Source organism: Miniopterus natalensis, chromosome 10 (genome assembly GCF_054644295.1).
Source record: "Miniopterus natalensis isolate mMinNat1 chromosome 10, mMinNat1.hap1, whole genome shotgun sequence".
Classification (NCBI taxonomy): Eukaryota; Metazoa; Chordata; class Mammalia; order Chiroptera; family Miniopteridae; genus Miniopterus; species Miniopterus natalensis.
The window spans coordinates 14,206,321-14,233,524 of NC_142090.1; the positions used below are offsets into that span (position 1 = coordinate 14,206,321).

Here is a 27,204-nt window from a genome sequence, read left to right on the forward strand (position 1 = left end):
GCAAGGGATGTGCCTGCTCCGCTTGCTCCAGCCCTTCTGGCTTATACATCCATCTGGTATCCATTCAGGGAAATGGAGGAAAGTGCAGGACCTACTGGAGTTGCTACTGGGGCTAAGAGGCAAATTGTGGGACCAGGAAACCTTGGATGTTGTGTACATAGCAACTGCCTAAGGTGGAGAGAATGGTGTGACCTGGGACATGAGCTTTCCTCCCCATTCTTTAGGGGCTCTCTGGCTTCAGGGGCACTGGGTGACATTGGCCCATCAGCAGTGTTGGGGGCACCTGTCCATCGAGGACTATTCTCTCACCCAGCTTTGCTCAGGCTTCTCATCTCAGTGAGCTGGAGCTGGCTCCGTAGGGTGCCCTCCTTGCTTGGATTAAAAGGCTTTCTAAGACTGTAGGCAGTAGGTCCTGTTTTGTGTTGGCTGATAATTGCACTTCAGTCTCGTCACAGGGAAATATTGGTGACTCCATGTGGAGTTCCTGCTTGTCTTCTTTTGATTTCCATTGGAATTCTCTGGACAGTGTGTGATTCAGATTCATAAAGCCAGCACTACCTGATCTTAGGGAGACTTGATCCCTACCTTCTTGTTGCTGTATTGTCGAGCATTAGCTCAAGATGGTCCAGGGGGAACGTTCTCTGCACAACTAGGAGACTGAGCCCACTCTCCCATCCTACTGTGAACAGCCAGTTTCAGCAGTTGTTTCTTTCTTTAAATCTCTGCAGAACAGGCAGTGGGCCTGGAGTGTGAGAGTGGGGAGGTGAGAGGCAGGGGGCAGAGTGTGCATGAGTTGGGGGATGTGTGAGGAGTAGTTATGTGGGTCACATCTGGGAGGAGAAATGGTGGTGAAATGCCATGCACTCTACAAGGTACTGCAGGCAAAGCATCATGCACCTAGCATCACTTCTAAAGAGGTAACACAAAACAGTGCCAAGTTAACAGGTAACTTAACCATAGTCTGTGTAGCATTAAGAATTATATTTTGTAGTTCCCTGCCTTTCTGGGAAGAGTGTATTAAATACAATAGAGCGTTTTCTTGCTGCATTGGCCTTTCTGTTGTTGATTACTCATGAATTGAGCTGAATTTCATGGAACCCAGAGAAGATGCTGGAAGGTGTAGGTGTGTTGTGCGGGCACAACTCCTGTGTCCGTGCAGCCTTCTGGGTTTTCCTCTCTAATGTGCGCTGTCACTCTAATCCGCTGGCTGTCAGGAATCCTGGTCAACTTCAGTGCCTGTCCTCCACTTCCACCTGCGGCTTCCAGCCTTCAGTGAGCTAGGAAGGCGGGCACCAAAAGTGGCCAAAATTTGTCTAATAAGCCTCCAAGTAAACCAAGGAGGTGCACAAGCTTCAGACTGGGGACACAGAGGACATCCCCTTTGGTTGCGCAGATGACTTCATTCTGCACCATGACTCAGTGAGTTCGGTTTGCTGGAAAAGTGAATTCTAAATGCCAGAGGCTTTCCCATATGCAAGTTAAATGATGAATTCCTACATTTGGCCTGCTTTGCCTGGCTCCATGGGTGAATAAGTGGTACTGAGAATAAATAAGCAAGGCAATGCGGGGCGCTTTAGCTTGCTTCTCTAGTGAGCCCAGTCTTAGTACAACAGAGAGGTAACTTATGCCAAGGCGTTCAAAGATTCCCACGCCCCAAATTTCCTACCAGGTTCCAGAGAATCATTTACCTGCTGGAAAGACCAACCAGACCCTGTAGAAGGATTTTTATTTATTTTTATTTTTTTGCTATTGTCTGAGTTGCTTGGAATATGGTGTCAGTGAAATAAACATTGAGAGTTCAGTGCACAAAACAGAACAGGCAGTTATTTTCTCTTGGGGGGGAAAAAGACATGATTCCTGGCTATGGCTGCATCACAAACCCAACATAGTCAACTTGCACATGTGCGCTGTTGGTCAGAGGGAGGTCTAAGGCCGATGGGCGCTGGCTCTCTCTCACCTGTGGAACCTGTCCCCCAGTGGGGACTTCAGTATGGAGCACATCTCCATGACTGTGGCTGAGGACACCCTCCAGAGACTGGGTGAGCCAAGTGCCTAGAGACCACCCTCACGGGGCAGGCTGTGGGCGAGCCTGGCCTTGGCATGTCCCCAGAGGTCAGCCAGGCCAGCAATGACAGGCGACACCTGACCAGCAGGATTTGTAAACTGTGGCTTGGCATTTCCCACTTTTTATTTAGGGAGAGGTTTATATAGGAGAGGTTCTGTTTCAGCCACCTGGGCTATTACTTTAATTTTCAGAGCAGTGGTGGGACTGGCGAAGCTTAAACATTTGAGCAATAAGAGCAGAGGGTCGTGTAGGGAGAATGAGCCTGCGGCCCCCCTGGGGAAAGCCGGGCCATCAGGGCAACCCAACTTTCTGCTCCAGGAGCTCAGAGTGGCATCCTTTTTAACTGTTTTGCCAGAGCCCAGCTACTGCTGCTGCAGACTCAGCCAGAGCCTGCCCAGGGGCCAGTCTGGGCTGGGAAAGGAAGGCTGGCCGGCCGAGTCTGTTGTTTGAAATAATAAAAAGCAAAACTGGCCAGTTTATTTATTTTTCCTAAACAATAGAATTTCTCACCACCCTTGCTCAGTATGCACCACTCCCCTTTCCTCATAATAACTCTGTCTTGCTTTTCCTAGAGGTTATCGGGGCCACATTCACCTCTTGGGCAGAGGCCCAGCCATGCAAAGCTCTGGGACTGCGGGAGGATTTTGCAGGAAGTTTGGTGAGCTACTGAAAGCAGAGGGTGAGGGTAAAGGAAATCATACTGCAGCTGCGATTACTGCGTTGGCTTCTCCGAGCCCTGTAATAATCTCCGGTGTGGACAAGGGCCTTGCAGAGTTCTTTGCAATATGACAAGGGACTCGAGTGGGGAGGGTTGACGGAAAGGCCCTTGGGGTTTGCTGAGAGGAAAGGAGCTTGCTGTGGGTCTCCGGGGTCCAGGAGCTAGACCGTAGCTATCCATGGGCTGCCCTCAAAATGACTGACTTTTTGTTTTGTTTGAAAGATGTGGGTCCCCATCATCTGCGACCTTGCCTCTGATGACCATAATTTCACTCCTTTAGTGCACACATCACATGAGGCAGGGGGAAAAGGAGGTGAGGAGAGTGCCAATTTGGATGTCTTTCATGTTTTCTGATGTGTGTGTCTGTGTGTGTGTGTGTGTTATGGCTGGTGCTGGCAGCCTTTCCCATGGTGTGTGTTAAAGGCATGTGCTGCAAAGAAATATGGCATATAAATGCGACAGTCATTGGAAAGTGCTTGGGAACTTAGAAATAACCGACAGACTGTTAAAATTCCAATGACAGGTAAAAATCTTAAGGCAAACACCGTCCAGATGTGCTTTAGGGTGTCTGTATAAATCTGAAAACCTTTGACCCAAGCTAGGGTAACGAGGTCAGTGTGGCCTCTGAAGGACAAGATCTTGGCTTAAGTGGTTTGGCCGGAACCCACCCCTTCCTCTTTCCCTGCTTTTCGCTTTCCTACCACTAAGTGATCATACTTTATGGCTGTTGTTCAGCAGTGAATTACTGCCTGACATTAGTGGGAGAGATTAATGTTCATGGTGAACCAAAGCATCATAAACTTCCACTCGAGGTGTGATTGCTCCTTTCATTTTGTGATTGCATCTTTCCTGGGTGTTTTGCAAGGTAGCTGTTCACAGCCAAGGGTCTAAGCACTCTGTGGATGTTGGTTAAGCGCAAGTCTGGCAGGCCCTGCTATTGGCTTCTGGTAGGATATGTATGGTGAGAGAGAGTGTGTATGCACACACACGCATGCACACAAACCACAGCATACTAGCCTCTCTTGGTAGAAACTGGGTGTGTGCCAGCATGGAGAGTCCATAGGAGTGGATAACCCCAAAGTCATTTTTTTGGGGAGTTGTCATGCAGATTAGTTTAATCTTCCTAATTTATTTTTTCTTGAGCCTGTTTTGAAATTGATTTGCTTGTGTCCCATAGGCCCTAAGCATAGGTCTAGAAAGGCAGACAGAACTGGAGTGGGGCAGAGGGAGACCTGCCTGGGACCTTGCCATTCTGAACATACATTCTGAATCTTTTCTGAATTTTCACCTGTAAATTTCAATGAATTTTAACTAAAAAGAATTTCATGCCATGGAAAGCACTCCATATGGCTGGAGGCATCGCACGACCAAATGGAGATACAGTGTTGGACTCCAGCTTGCCTGGAGCCCTGGGATTAGAGCAGAGGTCGGGTGTGTTTGGTGCAGCGTTTGGTCAGTTAGCTCTGCTGTGTTATGAGTTCCTCCAACCGGAGCTGCCAGACGGTTTGCGTGTGATTCGACACCCAAAAAGAAAGTAAAAGAAAAACAGGCAAATCAGTGCTGGATGATTTCCGTTATGGGAAAAGACTGTCATAGCACTTTTGTCTGTCGTTTTTGTCATGTCATTTCAGCATTTCCCACCCCTGGTCTTGCAAGTCTTAAGCCTGTTTAGACCACAGACTGTGGATGAAGTGAGGGGGAGGTTGAGGTTGAGGTGCTTCGGACAGAAGAGCCCCAGGGATGTTCCCGGGGTGCCGTCCTTCTTCCTCTGCCCTCACATCTAAGCAGGAACAAGAGATGGCTGTTTTGTCATTAGTCCTGCAAGCCTGGGATCCTAGGACTGGCCTTCAGAGCAACTTTGCCTCGTGTCAACTCGTCCACTTTCATGGTCCTCCTCCCACCTCCTTCGGTCTCCTCTGCTGGGTTCAAGGCTTTTTCTCCACATTGACCTGGTGGGTAGATCTAGAGAACAGCTAAGTTGGTGAGTGTCCTCTTGGGCATATCTTACATTCTTGGATAATATTAAGCCCTCATTCAACCACCCTCTTTATGCCAGTGTATCCCAATTAGCACTACTTTCTCACTTTTTTCTATTTTTTACTACTATGCTGTTGAGCCCACCCATGGCCCCTGCATGTCTCTGGGGGGATCAGTATCACAAGTGGTCACTCAGAGCTGACCTGGGCCGGCATGGGAGTTGTCCCTCTCAAAGCTGCTGGAAGTCAGTCACTGGGGCACAGGCTCACTCTCCTCCTGGTGTCCTCTTGAAACACACTTTGAGATCCCCAGGAAACACTACTTCAGTCTATTTTCTAAATGATCATTGCACATGGTTTAAGGAGATAGTTTTAAATGAACTTTGCCAGTTCAACATTTACTGATACATGTGTGCCACTTTCCTGAATCATATGTGTGTATCTAGACACATACATACATACACACTTTCGTATAGAGTGATCCTGATCATAAATTAAAATACAAAGACATTAAAATTGAAGACAGTGCTTCAGAAATACCCCAAATCATAGGACACACTCAGTCAGCTGATGCTGAAATGCCAGACACGCTGGAGGAATTTATCCAGTGACACATGCAATTGAAGTAAAATATTGTGCTTTACAAGAACATATCATTAAAATGAAAACTAGCAGCATATCAGGAGCCTGGTCATGTAACCAAGACAACAAAGATGGGAAAGATGAAGATACGATGTACCAGAAGAGAGGGGAGGAGGCAGGGGCACAAAGAAGTGGCCCCCAGCTATGAGGGGTGTCCCGGCTGCTGCCTCGTGTCTGATGGGATCTGGGTCGGAGGAGGGTCGGATCCTTGCCAGTCCTGGTGGAGGCTCTCAGCGAGGACAGCACCAGGGAGGTCTTCACCACCTGAAGTCACTGCGGCTTCCTCCTCAGCCACTTTGATGGGAAGGCTGTGGCAGCTGGACCAACTCAGAGCCCACCAGTTGACACTCTGATTGGGGGCCCACTTGTTCTCAAGTGACTCCCTGTGAATGCAGCCGTGCCGCTTGCCTCTTGTAGGTATCGTGGTTTTTCTAGCAGCTTTGGCTTCTCATAGCGACATTCACAGTGACTTCTAAAACACCTCTCTCACCTCTCCCACATTCACTCCATACTTCTATTGCAGCCCAGGAGACACAGGTATGTTAGTTATGGATACTGTGTAAGAAACGAACCCAAACATAGAGGCTGAGAACAACATGTATTATCTTACGTTCTCTGTGGGTCAGGAATCCCAGCAGGCCTTGGTGGGCCCCCGGGCTCTGGGTTGCTCAGACTACAGTCAAGGTGTCAGCTGGGACTGCCATCATCCATGGGCTCAAGGCTGGGGTGAGGGAAAATCCACCTCCAATGTCATACACGTGGCTGTTGGCGAGCCTCAGGTCCTCACAGGAGACATTAGTCCCTTGTCACATGGGTCTCCCCATGATGGCTACTCAGAACACGGCACCTGAGAGAGAGAGGCAATAAGAGAGGGCTGCAAGAGGAAAGCCACAGTCTTTGTGAAACCTAATTTCAGAAGTTACACCTGTCACTTTTGCTGTATCTGTTTGTTAGGACTCAATAAGTGGTCCAGCCCACACCCGGAGGGAAGGGCTTCCACAGGGTGTGCACACCAGGAGGCAGGGGTCTTGAGGTCATTTTAGAGGCCACCTACCACACTGGGCTTTGCTTATGGGCCATCAAAGGCACCTGAGCCAATACTTTGAAACTTCAAGTTAGCTTTAGTGGTGTGGGAAAGGCACAGCCCTTCTCAGGGGCAAAGGTGGCCCAGCACTGAGTCCCATCTCCCAGGTCCCTGAGGTTTGACTGTGCAGGTATATCGGAGAATCCAGAGGACAGACAGGGGGGGTGCAGTGGCCTGCCACTCCCACGGGGCCAGCAGGTGAGGGGCCCTTCTAGGAACTGGAGCAGGCAGGAAAGAGAAGATGGGCAGGAAACCATGTGCTTTTACCTGGTAGGGAGCAGGCACCATTCTAGGTGTTTCCTGTGCATTCTGTACATTGACTATCTCATGTAATCGTCAACATTTCCTTTCAGGGTAAATATTACCACCTCCAATGTACACACGAGGAAAGGGGCTGAATAACTCACCAGAGGTCACACGATTTGATCTAAGGTCTGCCCTTTGGCTCAGTTATATAATAATTGCATGGTCTCTACCTGAGGCCTTGCTTTTGGGCTGTGGGTAAATCTTAGCCCCACAACTGCAAGAGGAAGCAGCCACCTGGCCCCCTTTACCTGTGGCTCCTCATGTAAATGGCCCAGCCACACAGAGGACACAGGTCTTCAGCCATGGCCTCGCATATTTTGAGTTTTCCAGGACCCTGGCTAAATTTAAACACCAGGGAAGAGGCTCCCACCTGAGAAACAATGGGATTCCCACCTACATGGCAGTTCTCGCATCACCAGCCTCTCTCCACGGGAGGGGTGGGAGGTTTTCTGGGAAACAGACAAGCTGTGCTTTTCTACTTACACTGACCTGCCTCCTGGGACATACTCGGGGCGCTTCTTTGTCTTTTGGGTTCTCGCTAGGATACTCTCTCCCAATAGCCTGTGGGACTGCGTGTACTGGTTCCTGACTATTTTTCCTGTTGCAGGTCATCCTGGGTGCCTGTCTTGACTCATTTGGAAAATGGCTGCTGCTACTTAGTCATATCCCATAACTGCTTTGCAAGCCCTCTGGACCTGTGGACCTGATTAAACCATCTTATGAGCCCTGGTCTTTTTCACCTCTATCCCTACCAATCTACCTAATGTGTTTTTAAGCACCTATCCTCTTAACCTGAGCTTCTTGGCCACTCTCTCAGTGTTGTACCTACTTTCCCCATGTTTACCCTCTCAGCTTTTATCTTTTACTTCCTGGCATTATGCAGCATTGTATTTTAATTTGTGATAATCCAATCATAAACATCTTGACCAATTTGCTCAGGATGATTTTAAGTCCTGAAGCAGCTCTGGCTCTGCAATTTCTTTATAGATTTGGTGACTTTCGGGGGCAGTGTGATCGTGCAGATTGGTTTGAAAAACATTGATTTTTAACCCTCAAACTCCTTTTGCAGACTGCCAGTTTTTAGGTCCACATGTCTTAAACTCACATCACATTGATGACACAGGAGGAGTCATTGAGCACCCATAACTGAGCTAAATGATATGAGTTTTTATGGCTGAGCTAGCTGCAGCGATTTTGAGGGCCTTGGCAATCATAAAAAGCTCATAAGGACTTGCCCTGTTGGACATATATACTAGAAGGGGCCCTCTGATCTTTTCCAAGCTCTTCACCTTAAATTTTCAGGTAGATTGGACATGTACATACACGTGCATGACTGTGTGCCCCCTCCCACACATACACACACACTCACATCACACACATGCATTGCACCTCATCCCAGTGCACACCTGTGTGCACCCATGCATGCACACTTAGGGGCCAGGCCCTTCTCTTTGCACCCGAGCCTGGGGCTGGTGCCCCTTGTGCTCTGCTCTCTTGGACTGAGCCCTGCTTCCCCCTTATTCTCTCTGGGAAATTAGCAGCACACCATCTAATCAGTTTACCTCTGACTCACCCGCTTTGGCTTCAAGATGATGACAGAGTAGAGCTATTTAGCTGTCAAATGCTCTGACTATTGCCCAGATGGACAGCGCCTCAAACATCAGAGCGGTTCCTTCCTCCTCCGTGTGGGGGTAATGAGTCTCCCAGTTGCTTTTTTAAGTGCTTCTTGCATCTGTCTGTAATTTCACTGCCTCTTGCCTGCTGACCTTGCTTCCCAGCAGCCAGCCTAAGTGTGATTCCCATAATTAGCTTAGTGATAATTCAATCTCTCTGCTTTACATTTGTCTTTGAGGGACTTGAGTCTGGGGACAGGGAAAAGGAGACCTTTGCGCCTTGCTTGGCCTTTGTTTTTGTCTGGACTCTCAGTGGTCGGGGCAGGAGCAGAAGGGTGTAGAGGGGTTGGGTGAGGGGATAGAGGGAGAGAGAGGCCCATGGTGTCATGGGTAGACTCTGGATAGGAAGCTGAAACAAGCTCTTTCTTTATTCCCTTAAAGGGGGTTCTCTTTCTTTGTCCCCATTTCTCCCCAAAAGTAGGAAGGCACGTGAATGTGAGTGTACATAGGACTTTAAGATGCTTAGGTGAGGAGCAGCTTGAAATGGAAAAACAAGGCACTTCCTCAGTGGTCATGGCAACCATTCTCTTAAGCCAGAGGAAGGTGACAAGAAGCAAAGGGAGCCAGTGAATGCAACCCTGCTGCCTCCCTCCTCCATATTTAGGCATCCCTGCAGTTCAGAACCAAGTGTCTGCCCAGGCCTTTGTCTTGGGTTGTCTGGGCCTCTAAACTGTTAAGAACCAGACCTGCACGTTACATGAAAGTTAGTTGGAACTGACAGCCAGGAAATCTCGACTTTGTTGCTGGCTGCACCTCTGACTTTGGACAAATTGTTTATCCACACAAATTTCACCTTTGCAGCAATGAGCACATGAGTGCACGCTCACTTCCTCTCGCTCATGAACGAGCTGAGGATAACAGGGCTTCACATCTGTCGAGCGCTCCTTGTTTTATTAGGAGGAAACAAACCCATAAAAATTAAGAAGATGGTGAGGATCATGTGCCTTTCTGTGCTCAGTAAACATCCAAGAAGAGTCTTCAAACTCCATGAATGTAAACAGCCATGTGAACCCAGCCAGGGAGCGTGGAAGGTCTCCAGAGGTGAGGGTCTCCAGGGCAGACCTTGGATGCTCCAATTAGACACACTAACCAGCCCTTGCGGGGTTTAACTGTGTGTATGTGTGCGTGCATACACGCCCAAGATCTCACTGGAAGAACTTCAGGTGGCCCAGCGAGGTGTGGTTCACCTGGGCCACCCCTGGCTGCTCACTGAGTTCCCACTACATGTGAGGTGCTGGGGAAAATAAGCTGGGTGAGGGGAGGGGGCACAAGCTGGACACACCCAGCTTAGAAAAGCTTGGGCTCTCTCCTGCCACCTCCGGCAGCCTGGAAACAAAGTCTTTGATTTATGAGCTAACATTTAATTAAAAGAACAGCAGAAAAAAATCTCATTTTGCCTCTATAGGATAAATGGTTCACAATCTGAACTCATTTTGTTTCTTTTCCAAATGTCTCAGTGCTGCAGGAGTGTGTGCTCTGGGTCCCGCCCTCTAAGGACTCTTCTCCCATGGCCAACCCAGCCCCTGTCCTCTGGGTCCTGCCATGTAGCCCTGACACCTGCTTCTTGGTGTTGATTCTTGCCCTATATTGCAATTTCTCTTTGTAGCTTTTTCTAACATCTTTACTTAGAGAGAGCCTCTCAGTTCTGTCCTGAGTTGCTTGTAGAACCTTTCTTTCTTCAACACAATGGTGCCATCTTTGGTGGTCACCCTCAGTTCTCACAATTCTTACATTTTGATTTACTTCTCTGACTGCTCCTCATTCCATCCATTGGCACTTCCCAGGGTGGACTTGACCAGACTCTCAGCCTTGCTCTCTAGGAGCTGATCTTCTCTGATGTGACTGAATCTGACAGGGAACTGACCCCCGTGTGCTTAGATATAAACTTGGCCTTTCTTATGTGACAACATTTGTTCACCATCACTCTCTGTCACCTTTACCAGTGTGATATGGACCTTTCTTTTCTGTGGGTCCTATCTTACAGAAGTATTGATGTTTATTTGATATTTAGAGATGCATTTCCTTGGGGAGAGGTATTTAGTCCATTCTTCTTAGTATTTTCACACCTCCCTCCATTATGAGGTTTTTGGGGCCCTGTCCATTGGCTACAGATGTAGGAGCCAGGGGTCCTCATCCCAGCCAAGGACCCGCTTGCCACTGCCCTCCTGTGACTTTTCAGCAGCACTGGAGGAGCCACGGGGACCTATTTGCTACAAAGCATGAAGAAAAATCTGACCATGAAATACACTGAAAAAACCCCAGGGGACCTGAACAGCAAAAGCCTCCAGCTAAATAAGCCAGAAAACTAGCTACAGGGCCACAGAGAGGTGGCTTAAGTCAGTGGCTGGAATTTTAGTTTGCACTTGGTGACAACTTCTCAACTGTGTCTGCCAATGACTCACTTCAAGGGACAAGTGACAATCACCCCAGCTCCCTTTGAAGGGCTTCGGTCTTATTTGCAGTAAACAACAGAGAGAGTGAGCTGCTCCCTCTCCCACCTCCTCCCTGCTGCTCCATTTATAAATACTCTGTCATGTAATGTCCTGGCATGAGCAGGAAGGGAGGTTCCGATGAGAATGTTGGTTACTGCTTGCCACTCATTTCCAACTAAGCATGTTGGAATCTGCAGACTTGCCTTAATATACCAGCAGACTTGCCTTAATATACCAGCTCACTGTGCCTGGGGTCTCTGGGACCCAGAGGAGAGCAGGGTGACAATGCCCTGGCCTCACCAGCCTGGCCATCACCTGCACCTGGTGAGCTGAGGGAAGGACCAGGACCCCTGTGCCTCCACCTACATTATAAGACCAGCAGTGACGTCCACTTTCCACCTTGTCAAAATGATGTTGCCCAGAGCGCTCTGAGGCCCTGGGGCTGTTCTGCAAGATGAGATCATCGGTACTAAATTTGTCTTTGCTGACAGCCCACAACTGGGCTCCAGGGCCCCTGGCAGGCTTGGGAAGTAGTCGGCTGAGAGTGAGTCCCGAATGTGCCCCGGCTCCTGCCACCACCGCGTCTGTGGAAAGGGTCTTCCATGTCCCTCTGACAGTTCTCACCTCTCGCCTTTCAGCTTCCCAGGTTCCCTGCTCTAAGAATTTGCTTTTGTTATCATTACCCCAGCTTGGTCCTGGTGGCTTAAAGGGCCAGCACAAAACCCAGGTTAGAGTGTGTGCCCAGACTGCGTGAGAAACGGCACGCGCTTCCTTGTTTGTTCTCATGTGTGGACAGTTGTCTTGTGTCGCAAGCACTGAGGGGTGGTGTTTTGCAAGTGCACCTCTGGGTCATGAGTAAAGCTGGGTACCAGAGCCCGAAAGAGCCCCTGTCCTCCTCACGCTCCCATGGGTCTGTGGTCTATTGTCCTGACACATCTGAAACTTGAAGGGTCCCAGGAACTGGAAATAAGATGTGGGGGTCCCATTAAGGAAGCAGGGCCATTTGAAACTGGAGGAGAGGACAGGCTGCTGCTGTCCCGGCCGGGACCTGGGCCAGGGTGTGGCAGAGGAGCAGCGGGTAAGGTGACAGCTCCCCTGCTGGGAGGACTCAGCCAGGAGCACCTTCAGAGGAGCCAGCCTTGGGGGGATGCAGGGAGGGGGCAACAGAGACCTCATCAGGGTCCGGCTAAGTACTGGTTTCCTACTGCTGCTGTAACATTACCGCAGACTTAACAGCACAGACGTATGGTTCGATGGTTCTGTGGGTCTGAAGCTGACACGGGCCTCGCTGGGCTAAAATCAAGATGCAGCAGTGATCCCTTCTTTTCTGGAGGTTCTAGGACTGAGTGTTTCCTGGCCTTTTCTAGCTTCCAGGGGCTGCCCACATTCCTGGACCATGGCCCCTTTCTCTGTCTTCAAACCCAGCAACCTTGCTCCTCTCCTACCTTTCCTCTGTAGCCTTGTCGCCTGCTGCCCACAACTAGGAAAGGGTTTCCACTTTTAAACACTCCTGTGATTAGATTGGTTCACCTGCAAAACCATCAGCCAAAGCTGGCTCCCGGCAAAGGTCGAAATCACTGCTCGATCAGTCAGGGCTCAATCAGGAGGGGAAGAGAGAGGATCGAAGGTGAGGGAAAGTGAGCAGCTACTATGTGCTGGGCCCTTTGCTACCATAAAACACTCTCTTTTTTTTGTTGTGTGCATTTTAGAGCTCAATTTAGATTCCCCACCAAATATCCAGCTTTGAGCAAGGTGAGGCTGGGGCGTACGTGGAGTTTGAGGCTCCAGAGAGGAAACACTTGGTACTGACATTTGGGTAGCCCCCCGCCCCCCAGACCCCCTGGACACTTCTAAGCCTTGCAGGGCCGGTGTTCTGAGCCTCAGAGGGAGTGGGCCTTTCTTCTCACTGCCTGCAGGAATCCCTGAAAGTGCCCACAGGCGCCTGTACTTGCAGGATTGATCTCCGCTGGGCTCGTGAAAAGGAACAGCTGATGTGTTATGTAATGCCTGTTCTCTCCAAACGTGTGTGCATAAATGTAGTGTGGGGGCGGGGGTGTTCCTGGAAAGGCTGAGGGGAACCTGCTTGCCATTTTTGATGGCTTAGTCTAAAGCATGCCTCTGCCTTCCAATCTCCTCCTGCCTCTCCCGCGCCTGCCGGAGGAGGGAGAGGAGTCCCAGGGCGGCGGGTGTGGAGAGGGACACTAGGAGCTTTGTCTGGGCTTTTGACAGCCCCTTGCATTTTTTTACCAGAAGGCCAGGACTTCCCCGTCTGACCTCAGACACTTGGATTGTGGAGATGAGAATCTTTTTCCTTCGAGTTCACTGGGATTGAGTGTGCAGACTAATAACACTATTGGCAAACATTATTTGTGTAGGATATATGTGGTGTCTATGTATAAACATAAATTTACAGAGCGATAAATGGGAACAATTTTTAAATACTCTTCTAAATATGAGTTACAAGTTTTCAACAACACCGTATGTGTGTCTTTTAAAGCATTATAGTTTGAATGTAAAGATTTTTCTATCTTTGTCATAATAACTTCAAACTCACCTTACGCCCAGTTGGTACTAGGCTAAAGTTTTCTGCCACATTTTTTAGAGAATTAAGAACTGGGAGGGGCTCTTCCAGCCTGGTCACCCCGGGATCCACCCGGGAGACACCCAAGCGTACCTGGGAACCAGCCAGTGAGCCAGCTGGCGTCTGGGTGTGTGAGTATGTGGATGAGCAGGCGAAAGCCTTGTGTCACTGCCTCTGATGGCAGCGGAAGGGACAGGTGCTTCATTAAATTTGAGAGATTTGGAACATTTTCACTGTGCTGTGGTGGGATGCTGGCATTCCAGAGTGAGCCAGCAAGGATCCCACTGCCAAGACGCTGGATTCTCAGCAGCGGTGTCATCCAGGGACAGCATATTTCACCACTGGACACCGCTGTCCTGGGTGACGGGATTATGGAAAGTATTAGACTGAAACAGTGCCCTCCCAGGCCACCTGTGGGGCCACTCTCTCAGGCCATCATAGGAAGAGACTGAAAGTCTGGGTCCTTGGTTCACTGCTTTTTCATTTTGTGATTTGGGGCAATTTCCTTGGCCTCCCTGCGTGTTAATTTCCCCACTGCCTATTGAAGATCAGAAAACGTGCTTGTGGAGCAAGCGTGTCCTTGAGGAGAGCAGACTGTGAGTGGACCAGTTTCAGAGCCTAGGATCAGTGGGCCGAGTTGGCCAAAGCAGCGCAGTAATAAGGCCAAGGTCTTTCCCATGCCCCTTGCAGAAGGACAGCAAACAACTATGGCTGGTGGCCTCAGGCAGAACCGAGAGGTCTTGCCTAATGGGTAACCTTGGCCACAAGAGTGTGACTGGTTCAGCTCTGGAAAAAAAATGGAAACCTATGCCCTCCCCAAGTTAGGTCAGTGAACCTCACAGCTCTTTTGGCCCCAGGACCAGCCACTCTGCAAAGCCATGGGGATGACCCCAGGGAGGGGGCTGGGAGCTCCTTCTCATGATTGGTTACTTGATGAATCAGGAGACAAGTGAGCAGACAGGAAAATCAGGACCTGTGGGATTTCAACCCCCTTCCCAACCAATAACTTCCCAGCCTGCCTTGCAGCTTTTGCATGTGCAAAACAAGTAGTGGCAGTTCTATTTGACAGGGCTGTTTAGGGAGTCCCTAATGCTGATGATGGTCAGCTAAGAGGTAGTGACAGTGCAAGTTTCTCTAAGAGCCTAAGACGCATTCCAGACAGGTGACCTCCCCCCACAGAAGCCTCCTGCTAGTGGCTCAGAAAACCAAGAATTTGTGAACAGGCAACCATGATCATACCTATTTAGACTTCTTGATAACTGGTTGGATAATTTCACTTTAATCTATGAAAAGAACACAGAGGGAGATCGTAGAAAAGGCTTACAAAATTTAGAAAGGAGGAAAACAGAGGGATCAGGGAAAGAAAAGACCAAAGAGATGCAAGTGGGGTGTCACACAGAGAGAAGATGGCTGCTGGGAGACTGTTCAGGCCTTGCCGGCACCTTGGGTGCCTCGCCTACTTGTCCCATGTTCCTCAGTCAGTGGGGCTGACCCCAGTGGGGCTCACTGCAGAGGGGCCTCATCCAGAGCTTCTCTGGGCAACATGCTTGCTCATTGTGGGCACTGATCTGGGTGATGTGTGTCTATTAATTCATTCAATCCTCAGAACTACCCTACAAAGTAGATATGCTTGGTGTTTCCAAGGTCACTGGAGGAAACTGAGGCTGAGAGAGGTTAAATAGCTAATCCAAGGCTGCCTGATTACAGCCGTGGAGGCAGGATCCCACTGTAGGGCCTGGCTCCCAAGCCCAGGTGTGTTTGTTTCAGGCTGAGCAGAATGTCGCCATCATAATACCTGTGGGAGGTCTGCAGCCTCCCAGAAATGCCAGATATTACCCTCTTCTTGTTTGTCCCTTGGACTGATGCAGGCTTTCTCGCCTGCATTCTCCTTGCCCTAAGATCTTGGTTAGCAAAGCAATGATCAATGACGCCTCCCTGCTATCTGGTTGATGGCTTCAAGCTTTTCCATGTCCCAGGTGGAGAAGCTGGGCCAAGCTGTTCTTACTCGCTGATCTCCAGAGGTTCTCTAGGTCGAGACCAGGCCCCCAGGCCCATGTGAGCACTGGGAACGGTGGCCTGTTTTTGCTCATGTGCTTTCTACACTCTTTGAAGGGGATGCACTCTAACTCTTAAGCTGGCATCTCTGCTTCCTGAACCTTCTCTTTTTCCAAAAATGTGCATTTTAAAGTAAGCAGATGGGCTTATGGTGCTATTCCAGCCCTCTCCCCTCCAGCTCCACAGGGAGAAGCTTTCTCTCTTGGTTTCCTGCTTTCTTTCCTTCCCCCAAACCTTCTGCCCATGTCCCTCCCAAGTCTGTGATTGCACTTTGCTCATTTGGGCTCATGCAGCCTCAGCTGACACTCCTGGTCCCCCCTCCCTGGTACCATGGCCACGAGAGAGGAGGAAGGGCTTTTTCTGTGCCTGGGACAATTCTTTGTCCACAGGTACAGTAGCCACATACCAGGAGAAATTCCAGGTGGTGTTACTGTTGGACTACATTTTCTTGTTAAGAAAACATTGTCATTATCTGGGTGTGGGAAGAGGCTCATAGGCAACTTCACTTCAGTCTGGGGACCAAATCCACTGTCCCTAGAGTTTAGTCATGATGCTTACAAGCCTCTAGAGCAAAGATTTTGAAGCTTTTTAGACAGAGAACTTTTTATTTAAATAAAATCTTACATGGAAGTCAAACATAAAGCTGATGAAAATCAGGTCAGGGTGAAGTTGATGGATAGGGTAAGGGAGGTGAAGAGGAAAGTGGCTTCAGAGCTTCCCTCTCTGTCCTCCAAGTGTTCTCAAGGCCCCCAGACACCTTGTGGAGCCCAGGGAGCCCTACGGAGCTCTACTGGAAGCCTCCACCCAACACAGGTGTCTTGTAGGGGGGCTTAGACCAAATCGTGAAACCATCCTGGTATGTGTCCTGGGTGTCCTTTGTGGTTAGGTGAGGTCTGGGGAATGGGGAGAAGTGTGTATGTAAGAGAATGAAGAGAAGGCGGGGACCTCCCATTGCTTCACCATTACACCCTCCAGTACCTGTCACCTGGACCCCTTAGGACTATACCTGGCTCTGAGTGATGGTCCTTAAAGGGAAGCCAGCCCTCAGGAAATTTTTTGAGTGTCACTGGGCATCCTCTCTCTTTACCAAATATCTCAGAGCTATGAAGCAAATGGCTTCTGGCCAGGTCCCCATTGTCTTTAGGACAAGACACTTGAATCTGAGAAATATCCTTAAAGATAGATGCTGGCCCCTGGTGTCTACTGAGCATATGGAGTAGAAGACCTGTGCTATGGGTGTTTCTTTAACTTCCTGCTAAGGATGGGGCTAACTCGTGGCAGTTTTCCTTTTGGTAATCAATAAAGGCTGTGTTCTCGAATGTCACCTGCATCACTACCACCGGATACTTAGGGACCTCTCTAACATTTGAATCACACATTACAATTTGCAGAGCCCTTTCATATGTTACCACACTTCAATGGCACACCTACCTGTGATGGAGGTGCTGCGACTGGATTCTCACTTTACAGATAAGGGGTCAGCTTAGAGAGGTTACTTGACTCAAGCAAGGTCACTAAACTAGTTAATGGCGGGTTGGGAACCCAACAATCAAATCTCTAATCCCAAGTCCAATGCCATTTTCACTATTCCACAGGTGCCTTCAGTCGGCACATCTGGCAGCTCAGGTCAAAAGAGGAGCAAGATGGCCTGGCTGGTGTTGCTCAGTGGTTGAGTGTCGACCCATGAACCAAGAGGTCACCGGTTCGATTCCTGGTCAGGGCACATGCCGGCGGTTGTGGGCTCAATCCCCAGTAGGGGGCATGCAGGAGGCAGCCAATCGATGTTTCTCTCTCTCTCTCCCTCTCCCTTCCTCTTTCTGTCAATAAAAACATATTAAGAAAAAAAAGAAGAGCAAGGTGAAGAAAGGCCCTTTATCCTAGCAAGTTCTCTGCAGACTCTCCTCAATCTCCCACAATATTCCGGCTTGCCCCGCTCTCCTTCCTGCTGCACTAGAGCCAGGCTCTTCCAGTGCATATTCCCATTGTTATTTTTTGCATCTCAGCACCACGTGTATTGCTATTTTTATCCTGTACTAGAAACTATTAAGAGGGGGAGAAATGTTAATTGGTATTATTACAGCAAACTGTGTCCTAGTAACATTGCAATTCAGAGGTAAGCTCTTCCCTCCCCTCCTTTTCCCTCCCCTCCCTTTTAGGCAAAGACAGGGATTTTATTAATTTGGCTGACAGCCAGCACAGGTTGCTTTGGCTGGTGCTGGCCCTGTGGGGAGAAGCGTTCAGGACTCTGACATACACTGGACAGGCCGCTGGCCTCACCCTGCGGTTAGCTTCTCCGGGAGGGATGTGCGGGGGTAGGTGGAGTTTTAATGGATCTGGTTCTGTTTTAGCCACTGAAACTAGATTGAAGGGATAGTGTATCTGCTCAGGAAGCTCTCGTGGGGTGTGGCTTGCAGGGCCTTTGTGAGAGAATCTGGGCCATTTGTATTCACCGTCCAGCTGAAAGTAAGAGATAGCAGCCCGCTCATTTGTGTGGTCCTAAGCCAGAGCAAAGAATGAACAGCTTAGAAAATAATAGCAATGCAGTCAGACAAGTTTTGCCGAACTTTCAGAAAAAATAAAAGAAAGGGGATTCAGCACACAGGCTGTCCACTGGTTACCTGGGTTCAAATCCTGACAGTGTTTCTTCCCTGCTGCATGACCTCAAGCAAGCTTCTCATCCTCTCTGGCCTCAGTTGCCTTATCTGTAAAATGGGGTGGGTAGTATCTGCTGTGAGGATTAAAGCCCATTGCCCAAAGCATGTGGTAGGGACCCTGAAAAGCAAAGCTGTTGTGGTGAATTTTTTCTCAGATGTTCTGAGAATCCTGAGGGCTAGGAGGGTGCAGGAAGCAGGGGAGATGGTAAATCCAGGTTCCAGCTGGTTGCTTGAACCCAGGCCAGGGCAGATAATATCTTCCAGATCCTCTCTCCCCCTTCTCTACAATGGGAAGGATAATCAGGTTGATTTTGTGGCACCCCAAAACTTTCATTTTTTAATAATGTTTATTGTTTTTTAAAAATGGCTATAGCAGTATATATAGCTTATAGAAAATATAGGAAAGGATAGAAAAGAAAGTAAAAATCACCTTCAGAAAATTATTATTGATACGTGAGTGTATTCCTGCGTGTCGTTTTTTCTGTAAACATGTACTTTAAATATATACAAAGTTGAAATAATATAGCATATATATTACATATTTTTATATCATGTTTTCCCCCCACTTTTCATTGTGTTCCTTTCTCCATGTGAGGAAATAGCAAACATGATTTTTAGTGACAGCCTAGTATTTCATCATGTAGGCCTTACATTTTTCTTTCTTATCTTGAAGCTTTCTGGTTTTCTTTTTAATGAGTTTATTTTCTGTTTCCTCTTTTTAGCTCCTGTTAATTTTTGCTCCATAAATTGGATTTTTCTCTTTTTTTCCTCCCTCTGGTGATGTGGAAAGTATTCATCTATTTTAATTGAATAGTGGTTACCCTTAAATTTTTGAATGCATTTTTAAACCCATAAACATTGAAGTTGAGAATTCAACAGTATGGTTTTGTGTTCTTCCCTTTGCCCCACTGTCCATGATTTGTTCATATGACCTAGGATTTAAGACTCAGTAATATTTTTACATCATGAGAATTTCAGAACTCATTTATTCCTTTCACACTTTGTTTTTGACATGTCTGCCATTTTATAATTGAAATTATACTCAGTAACAGCTTATCGTTGCTCATGGATCTGTCACATTGCAAGTCCTCACCTGTGGGTTCTTAATTTTGATCTGTCTCTTGGAAGATCAGCATTCATCTTGCAGACAGTTTTCTTTTCATGAAGGGAATACTGGTAATGTAATTTTTAAGCCCTGGAATGTCTGAGAGTGTCATTCTGTTGACTTCTCATGTAAATGACAACGTGGAGGAGTCTTTTTCTTCCCTCCACGTTGTTGAAATCACTCCGTTTTCTCTGAGCAATGAATATAGGAGAGAGGCCCGAGGCCAAATGGATTCTGATTCCTTTGTAGGTTATCTTTTCCTTTTACCCATCTGAAGGTGTATAGAACTTTCTCTAGATATCAAAGAGGTTTATCAGGATGTGTGTGTTTATCTCATTTCTTTGGCATTGCATTTAAATACGCTTTTCAATCTGCAGCCTCGCGTTTTCAGCTCAGAAAAGGGTTATTACTATTATCGTCATGTTTCTGCTCTGTTCCCCTCTCTCCCCGAGGAGCCCTTGTGTGCACACATTGGATCCCCTGGTTTTGTTGTCCAGGTCTCATAGGGGTTTTCTCTCACTGCCACCTAAGTCTGGGAAGGCTTTTGAAGTGTATCTTTACTTCGTGTTTTTAAATTTTATTTTTCAATTGCAGTTTAAATTCGACACTATTTAGTTTTCATTTCAGGTGTACAGCATGGTGGTTAGACAATCATATACTTCAGAAAGTGATATATATTTGGCAGTAGGCTTTCTGCCACTTACTGCTCTCAGTGAGGTTTTCTTCTGCTATGCATGTAAACTCTCCTGACTCCAGATCCTTCTTTCTAGCTGAGATGGAAAGGACAGACTACAGCTGAAGTCTGCATCTGGCCCCACCCATCTTCCACATACTGTGGCCTACTGTCGGGAAGCCCAGTGGAGTAGTTGCTAAAGAGACCCCGTGGTCCTCAAAGCCATAAATATCTACTCTCTTTTAAAGTGAACGTTTGCTGATCCTTGTTCAAGATCCTATTTACTTTGATTTTTCAGACAAAAGTCCTCTCGAATCTTACTGAAAAACAAATAAGAGAATTTCCCAAACATTCCATTTCTCTTTATTTCTTTATAGTAAATCTGACTCATAGAAAGATACGTTCATGTGAGCCCTCCTTGTTATTATTTTTATTCTGGGGCCTTTAATATCCTTTCTGCTATTTTGTCTGTTTGTCCAGCCTTACAAAGAGAGGTGGCCTGGGGAGGTATGGAGGATCTCTGGGAGAAGGGTGCGGGCTCCTCTCTGAAAGTTTCCCGGATTGCCAGCAGCTCTCTCTCGTCCTCAGTCTGCGTGTGCATGTGTGTGTTTCACTGAAAAACAAAATTAATCCTCATAGCGAGTGATATGTGAGATTAACAGAGGGTAGGATTCATTCTTACAACTTTATGCAGTAGAGGAAGGAAGGAGAAACTGAGGCACAGAGAGACTGTGACAACAGACACACAATTTTGAGTTTAAAACTGCCTCCTTGCTTTGAAGCCCCCAGTCCCATTCCTCGGTCCGCAGCCCCACCTTCAGCTGTCCACCTTGGTGAAACCCCAGGGTCCTTTGGCGCCTGACACTCTGGGAAGACTGAGACTCTGTCGTTCGAGGGCGGGCCCCATAGAGCCCCAGGAGGGGAGGACTAGCCATGCAGCTCATTTTCTCCATGCCGCAGTTTTGGAAAGTGTTTGGAGGCTTTATGATTTGAATTTTTTTTATGTTGCACCTGAATTGTACACGGCCGTACGCCTCCCCGCTGTTGGCGGCTGTCTTGTAATTCCCACACCTGGACTTTCAGAAGCAGGTGAGAATGTCCACCTGCACAGAGCTGCACTTCTCAGTGAGCATAAATGTCCTACGAAAGGGGGACCCCTGTGCGGCGCGTGTCCTCGCAGGCCAGCGGGTGACCCTGTTGGGCGTGTGGGGGAGCGTGATTGCCGGAGAGGAAGGGGAAGAGGAGGAGCGAGGGGTGGGTGTACTTTGTACAAACATGATTTGAAAATCAGGCGTTTTTGCAACCGAGGCAGGGCCCATGATCCACGCTTCTGGAGAAGGAGAGTTGATGCAGATCATTAAAAGCAGCAGGTGGTTTATTTTTGTTTTGGGATACCTTATAGTAAGTGCAGAGGAGCCTCCCAATTCACACCAGCCCTCACTGCCCTGCAGGTTTACCTGTGGTCTCTGGTCTGTGCTTACATGGGCTGAAGCCAAAACAGCCCCGATTCTCCGACACGCTGACCGTCAGCCTGAATGTCTGGGGAGTGGGGATATGAACTGGAAATGCCCGAAAGGAGTAAGCCCCCACACAGCCTTGGATTAGACCCCCCATCTGTCTTTTTTCTGGGCATCACTAACACCCTCTGGGCTTCACCTGAAAGAGTCTTACGGAATCAGACAAACTGCAGCCCACTCACTGCCCTCCAGTCTGTTTCTGGCATTTTTCTCTGGACTGCCAAGGAAATACCGTTCCTTGCACATTAGTTGCCATTCCACTCGCTCCCAGCTTCTCTTGAATGATCAGTTATGACCAAGGAGGTTAAATTCCAAATAAAAAAAAGAGTCTTTTCCCAAACAAAATAATTTATTGGTGTTAAAAACAAGAACTTATTTAAGTTCTTGCCCTGTGGTTTTGCATGCGAGGTTTCGGTCCAGAAAACTGTCTGCTCAGGGGCATGTGTCCCCAGAGTTGGTCTTTGTTCAGACGGGCAGCCCAAAGGGCCAGAGGCTGCAGGGCTGGCGGCAGGAAGCGGGTGCGGCTGGGCCACGCGCTCTGGTTTGGCCTCACCTGGACCCGCGCGGGTGTGTGTATTTATGCTTCCTAAGCTGCACATTTCAGGGCTGGAATTGTAGCCCCTGTCCCCGCAACATCACAGACATGAAGGGAAAATGAGACTTTGCACGTTCCCAGCATGTAATTATGGTCACAGGCAGACCTCGTCCCTCTGGGCATTGAGCCCAGCTCTCCATCGCAGGCAGCTTGGGAGCGGGTGGGCCTGGCACAGGAACCATTCCCCAACTTGGGTTTCTAGGGTGAATTTGACTGAAGTGTCATAGGCACACAAGCAAGTGTATCTAAGTGTGTGCCTGGGTGAGTGTTCCCAGGCTGAGCCTCTCCATGTAACCTGTACCCAAATCAATAACTAGAACATTACCCATGTCCCAAAGCCTGCCCCCTTTGAGTCCCTTCCTCACCCTCCCAAGGGCAGCCACCCTCCTGACTTCTCACGGCTCAGATTAGGTTCGTCGCTTTTGTACTTTATAGAAATGGAATCGTGCAGCACACACCCTGTGTTTCATTTATTACATTCTACTTTATGTCTATGAGTTTGGTCCATACCATTGCATGTAGTTTATTCTTACAGTTGTACAGGGCATGGCAAAAGTGGGCTTACAGTTGCGAGTAGGCGAAACACAGATTATTCTTGTATTATTACTTATTGTATTATTTTCCATATGAAAAATTGTAAACTTACTTTTGCCCCACCCTGCATAGCACCCCACTGTGTGACTATACTAAAATGTGTTTTTCTGTTTTATTGTTGATGAGCACGTGAATGGTTGCCAAGTTTTGCCTTTTATGAACAGTGGTGGTGTTAATACTCTTGTTTGTCCTTTGGAGGCCATGTATTCACATTCCTACAGCAAATGCACATAGGAGTGAGTTCCCAGAGTCATTGCATGTACTCAGCTTTAGTAGAAACTGCCAACTGTGGACTAGATGTCTTCAAAAGACGTTTTAGTTGTAGGAAGCTGGCTAACATTCTCACTCAAAAATAGCAGAAAGGGGTGTCTTTTCCTTTTAGACAGCACAGTGCAGTGGGGTTTGGAGGGAGATATACTACCCTGGGAATATTAGCCAACAAGTATTTATCTACTGGCCATTGTTCTAAGTGACAGGGTGGATCAGTTTCCTAGAGCTGCTGAAACAAATGACCACAAAGTTGGTGGCTTAAAACAACACAAACTTAAGCTCTTGCAGTTCAGGAGGTCAGAAGTCCAAAACAGTCCAAACCAAGGTATCAGCAAGGCCGGATGCCTCAGGAGGCACTAGAGGAGAATCCATCTCCTTGCCTTTTCCAGCTTCCAGGCTGCATTGTTTGGCTCATGGCTCCTTCCTCTCTCTTCAAGGCCATCAGCGTAGCATCTCTAGATCTCTCTGCTGTCTTCACATGGCCTTCTCTTCCGTGTAGTAAAAGCCTCTAACACCCTCTTACAGGAGACTTGTGAGTGCATTTAGGACCCACCCAGATAATTCAGGACAGTCCCCTCTTTTCAAGATATTTTACTTAGTCACATCTGCAAACTCTGCTTTGCCAGGTCAGGTAATATTCATAGGCTCCAGGAACTGGGAGCTGGATCTCTTTGGGAACCGTTAGACAGGCTACCACACAGGGAGACACCATCATCTCTAGACTTTCACCATGTCACCCACAGAACCTGCCTTCAGGAAGCCTCAGCACCCTACATCACAAAGTTTCCTAATTGTTCTGCTCCTCTCTGGGGTTCTCACTGCACCATGGGTAAAGGCCTATGGATGAGACCGGAAAAGGACAGATGACCATATTTGTGTCATCAAATTATAATTTACTTTCATAGGAAGAAAAAAAATATCAAAATATAAAACACCCTGAGTGCAATGTGGGATCTTGGATTGGATGCTGGAACAGAAAAGGAACATTTGTTAAAATCCAAATATAAGTCTATAGTTAACTTTGTTTTAGGAATTGTGCCATGGTTATGCAAGACATTTACATCAGGGGGAGCTAGGTTAAGGATGTGCAGGAACTCCCTATATTATCTTTGCAACTCTTCTACAAACCTCCAAATACTACAAAATAGTAAGTTAACAAAAAGTGCAAGGCATCCATTCAAGTACCAGTAGAAAAGCCCTAAATTCTATCTATTTACATGACATGGGAGACAGGGTCCAGTGCTGGCAGAATGAATTTAAAAGCTCCAAAAGGTAATGATGAGGTTGAAAATATATATAACAGTTTAGGTATAAATGGAGATTGGTAAGTTGTGAGACAAATGAGGTGGTGTTTGTTACCTTGGTGGGAACATATGGGTCATCTCCAGTTCCAGGCAAGACCTGGCAGGCGGAGCTGGAGCTGAGGGAGGTTCTTGGGTGTGAATGGAGATGAGTCCTGTCCTCAGCCTCTCTGATTGATTCATCAACTCCTTCCCAGCCCCCCCACTTCCTGGCCCCATCTCAGGACTCGGTCTGTTAAGGGCTCCCCAGCGGCCAGCCAGCTCACAGCTGAGTCGTTATCTTTCCGTCACACACTTATCTGGGCACCGTTAGAGCTTCCTAATAAAATTTGTCACTGACTTTAATCCCATCACTGTCCAGACCCGCTTGATTAGCCCCTCTGGTTGTTTTGGCTTTGCTTACACCTCCAGCCTCTTCGAGGAAATTGGTAGAGATAGGAGCTCAGAGAGAACTCTGGGCCCTATAAAGAGAGATCAGAGAAAGCAAGCCAGGACTTGCAGTGACTTCTGAATAGGAAAAAAGGGCTTAATCTCCCTCATGCCCTCTGGTTTCAGGCTCATCGGAGACAGAAGTGGGAGAGGGAACCTTGAAATGTGATCGTATTTGGAGAGAGGGTCTTCTCTTGTCCATGCTCTGAGCTGCAGAGGTTGGCCTCGTGTCCATTCTGACAGCTCCACATGCCCCATGTTCCTCCTCGGCCTGCTGAGATGGGGAGAGGGAGTGATGGCCAGAGCTGGGGAGTGGAGGCTTTTAGTCAGCTCACTGGGAGCCATGCACCCACCCCCCCAAACTGGCTGTGGGCTACCTGGGCCACATTCCCCTCCCTCTTGTCAGGCCCATGGACTGTCCTGGCCGGCTTCTGTGACTGTAAACTCTCCTCACAGCTGCATGCTTGAAGCACAGTTTTGAAGCCCAGGAAGAGCGTGTATGTGATGAATGCAAAGGGGGGATTCTCTAATTCTCTGAGGGGCACTTCCATTCAGTAGACACACAGTGGTGCCCCCAAAAGACATGTAGACTGCACCCAGTGTGCCACCCTAGGCTGTGCGTGTGCGTGCGTTTAGATTTGCTGCATCTCAAAGTGTAAATGCAAGCACCCCTCCCACTCCTTGTATGTCTGTGTGTGCGTGCGTGTGTGTGTGTGTGTGTGTGTGTGTGTGTGTGTGGTGTGCACTATCCCGTGAGCTCACCCTTCCTCCCTTCTCTTCCTGTTCTGCTTGGCCACACAGCTGCTCCTGTCTCTCGATCATTCCCTCTGCACCATCCTGAGCCAGCTGCCCCTCCCAGTTCCTGAAGGTAAATCTGTTCTCTGTAAGTCCTCAGCCCTGTACTTCTCCTTCCTCAGCCATCAGGGCTTCACGCTCTCTCTTCGGGAAGCCAGGAAAGAGGCACACCCCCCCCCCCCCCCCGGCAGGTACCTGCCATGTGTGTGCAGACAGAGCCCAGGTGGGGCTGGAGGCAGGTGGGCAGGTGGCCCGAAGGCAGACAACTGGTGCTGCCTGTCAGAGCTGCCTGTCTCCCTGAGGTCCTGTGGCCTCTGTGGTCAGGAGGTGGCACCTCTGCAGCCTCCAGTCCCAGCCCAGGGCAAGGATGCACAGAACCTGCCCCACTGGCCAGAATCAGCCCCAGCAGGGGCGCTGCAGAGCTGTGGGAAGTGGACAGCTCACAGTGGGCACAGGTGGAGGTCTGTCATAGCATAGTACCATAGACCGGCTGGCTAAACAACAGAAATGTATTGTCTCATAGTTCTGCAGACTGGAAGTTTAAGATCAAGATGTTGGCTGAGCTGGTTCCTCCTGAGCCTCTCTCCTCCTATGTCTTCACAGGACCTTGCCTCTGCATCTGTCTGTGTCCAAACTTCCTCTTCTTGTAAAGACACCAGTCATATTGGATCAGGGCCCACCCTACTGACCTCATTTTAACTTAATCATCTCTTTAAAGACCCCATCTCCAAATATGGTCACATTTCAAGGTACTGGGGTTAGGACTTCAATATATAATTTTAGAGGGACACAGGTTAGCCCATAGCAAGGTCACTCTGCCTCCTGTCTGTAGGGCCATTTCCCAGCCAGCTTCTGGCTGGAGCCAGGGATGCCTCTCAGAGCCCCGATCTCTTCTCCTACATGAGCTATGAGGCAGCTTGTGGTTTGGTAACTTGCAAACTAACTGCAAAGAGAACCGAGAGTTATGTTTTGGAAATTCTTTTACTCTTTATAGGTAGGGAGAACGCAATGACATATAGTGGCATGAACATAACTTTGGGATGAAACTTAGTACTTGAGTAGCCTTCACCAGATTCCTTCACCTCTGAGAACATGTTTTCTTATTGACAATATGGACTGTTGTGAGGATGAAGTGAGACGTGCACATAAGGCCTAGGGCAGTGCCTGGGACACAATAGGTGCCAAAACTTACTTGCTTTCTTGACCATTACGGCATTGATGCTGCTCCCATTTCTGCAGACAGGAAGCTGTGGTGATGACAGACATCAGAACCTGGTGGGCTACTTGGGACACTGCTATCCACTCCAGGAAGCCAGGACGAGCGGGGACCTCGCCGAGAGCTCGGCGCAAACCTACTTCTGCTCTTTCAGAATAAACCACCCTCAGATATCATTTCCGCTGATGGTGGGTAAAGGTAGAATCTCTGCAGAAACAGTTATGTAGTCATTGAAAGCAGTGCCCTGTCTCAAGGGGAGCTTTGAACACAAAATTTGAAAAACTAGTGTGGGCAGAGGCTGGAACCAAAACCTGGAGTCTCTTTTCCTTACAGGTGTGGCTCTCAAACTTGAATGTGAACCTGAACCACCTGGGGGGCTTGTCAAAACGCAGCTCGCTGGGCCCTGCCCGCAGTTTCTGATTCAGTAGGCCTCAGGCGGGACCTGAGAAGTTGCATTTCTAGCAGGTTCCCAGGTAATGTTGATGTTGCCGGTCCAGGGGCCACACTTGGAGAAGCACTGACA

The 27,204-nt window shown here is 48.4% G+C and overlaps 1 protein-coding gene across 1 annotated transcript in view; it reads left to right on the top strand.

Annotated features, from left to right (window-relative positions):
- PLXNA4 (plexin A4) overlaps positions 1-27,204 on the top strand; it is a 399,973-nt gene that overhangs the window by 82,100 nt on the left and 290,669 nt on the right. The gene's annotated exons all lie outside the window — the stretch shown is intronic.